At 41.6% G+C, this 2162-nt stretch overlaps 1 non-coding gene across 1 annotated transcript; it reads left to right on the top strand.

Moving 5' to 3' along the window:
- Positions 1 to 269: 269 nt before the first annotated feature.
- Positions 270 to 373, top strand: LOC118625898. Its single transcript, XR_004958755.1, has one exon. It is a non-coding gene; the product is annotated as a U6 spliceosomal RNA (small nuclear RNA).
- The last annotated feature ends 1789 nt before the right edge of the window (positions 374 to 2162 follow it).

Below are 2162 nucleotides of genomic sequence, written 5' to 3'. Positions count from 1 at the left end.
TTTTTGTATTCAAAAGGAGCACTGAAAATATTATTATACTTCTAAAATAAATGAGCAACATGAATAACCAAAGAAAAGCAAACATATTGAAAATAAAATTTCTTAGTTTATAAAATAGTCAGAGATTACAAAATAAAACAGATGAATACTTGCTGCTGGTGATGGTGTGGTGAAATGCACAATGTTCACGCACTGCTGGTGAAAGAGGAAATTGGTGGAAACCTTTAGAAAAGCAACTGGAAAAAATTATTTACAATGTGCTAGTCCGAGCTTGTTTCAGCAGCACGAAGTATACCAAGGAAGGATACAGAGAAGGTTAGCATGGCCCCTGGGCCAGGATGACACACACATTCCTGGAGTGGTCCATATTTTTCAATATTTCAATGGAATATTACTCAGCCATAAAAAGAATAAAATCTTACCTTTTGTGACAGCCTGGATGGTCCTAAAGAGTATTATCCTAAGTGAAATAAGTTAGTCAGAAAAAGACAAGTACCATATGATTTTATTTATATGTGGAATCTAAAGAACAATATAAATGAACAAACACAATTGAAACAGACTGATAGATACAGAGAACAGACTGATGTTTGCCAAGGGGAGGGGAGTTGGGGGTTGGATGAAAAGGTGAAGGAATGAAGAAGTACAAATAGGTAAAATAGTCACAGGGATGTAAAGTGCAGCATAGGGAACACAGTCTGTAATATGGTAATCTCTGTACGGGCCAGTGGGTACTGGAAATACTGGGGAGCCACTCTGTAAAGTATATGCTTGTCTAACCACTGTGCTGTACACCTCCAATTAATACAGAATAATATTGAATGTAAACTATAATTGAAAAACAAACAAATAAAATAAAAGTAAATAAAATGTGCTTGTGCTTTAGCTTCACTTCTAGAAATATACCCTAAAGAAATGAGAAGAAAAGGAACTGTGCAGGACAGACAATGTGCTGAAATAGGACTTGTGTTTTCCTCCTCCTTGCATTTTCCCTCCCAAAGCCCCAGATTTGTAGGCAGACCCCTGCCTACTCCCTGGCCCCAGGAATATGTGTAGAACCCAACCAGAATCTACTTAAAGACACCTGTCCTTTGTGGAAAAGGAGTATCAAGAAAGAAAATATGCAGCAGTCCCCCAAAAAGGGGTGGGGTGGGGGCGAGAGTTGTGAGAAGGAAGGGGGAAGTTTCCCCACATAGTGGAAGGGCTCCCCAGCCCCAGTGGTGGGATTTGGACCCTTTCCATAGCAGCACCCCAAGACATGGCATGGTTTCCCAAATGTCACTCTGTCCAGGAAAACTAGAGTCAAAGCACAGCCACACCCCAGTGTCCTGAGCCCCCAACCTGGCAACTCAGCAGCCACTGGATAACAAGGAGCATGCCCACTGAAAGGATGGCTATCTCTGGGCAGCCTTCCATGGTGCCTGGCAGACTGTGCAAACCCCAGGACCTTTGCATGGCCCTAAGAGGCAGGGAATTCTGAAAATGACTGAGGTTGATTTTTCTGGCCAGGCCTTAAGTAGAATATAATCAAAACTTTAAATGTGACATTCCCATATAGCTACAATGTATGCAAAAGAAATTTTTTTAAAGCAATTGAGTATAGAGTTATTTTCTTTTGATTTTTTTTTTTTAATCCTCACTCCAAGATATTTTTCCAATGATTTTTAGATAGAGTGGGGAGTGGAGGGGAGAGAGAGAGAAATATCAATTTGAGAGAGACACATCAATTGGTTGCTTTCCACACGACCTCACCAGGGCTGGGGATTGAACTGCAACTGAGGCATGTGCCCTTGACTGGAATAGAACCCGTGACTCTTTGGTCCGTGGGCCGATGCTCTAACCACTGAGAAAACTAGCCAGGGCTTCTTTTGATTTTTTAAACTAGGAGTTATATATTTCCATAGAGAGAGACCAAAGTCCCCTACCCTGTGCACATACCTGTGCCATTGTACCAACCCTGCTGGGATGATCATCCTCCATATTCAGTGTCTCACTGTCCTTTGAGGTTCTCGATCCTGGAGACTCATCAGGACCATTTCTTGTTTACCTCCATTTCCCCAGGGCCTTGCACAAGGCCTGGCGAACACTCAGGGAATGAATGAGAGAATAAACAAGTACATGAATGAATGAATGAGTGAGTGAGCAAATCAATGAACTAATAG

This window comes from Molossus molossus, unplaced genomic scaffold, assembly GCF_014108415.1.
Source record: "Molossus molossus isolate mMolMol1 unplaced genomic scaffold, mMolMol1.p scaffold_m16_p_11, whole genome shotgun sequence".
NCBI lineage: Eukaryota > Metazoa > Chordata > Mammalia > Chiroptera > Molossidae > Molossus > Molossus molossus.
Note: the sequence above shows the minus strand (reverse complement) of the source record. Positions and strands in the feature narration are given on the sequence as shown.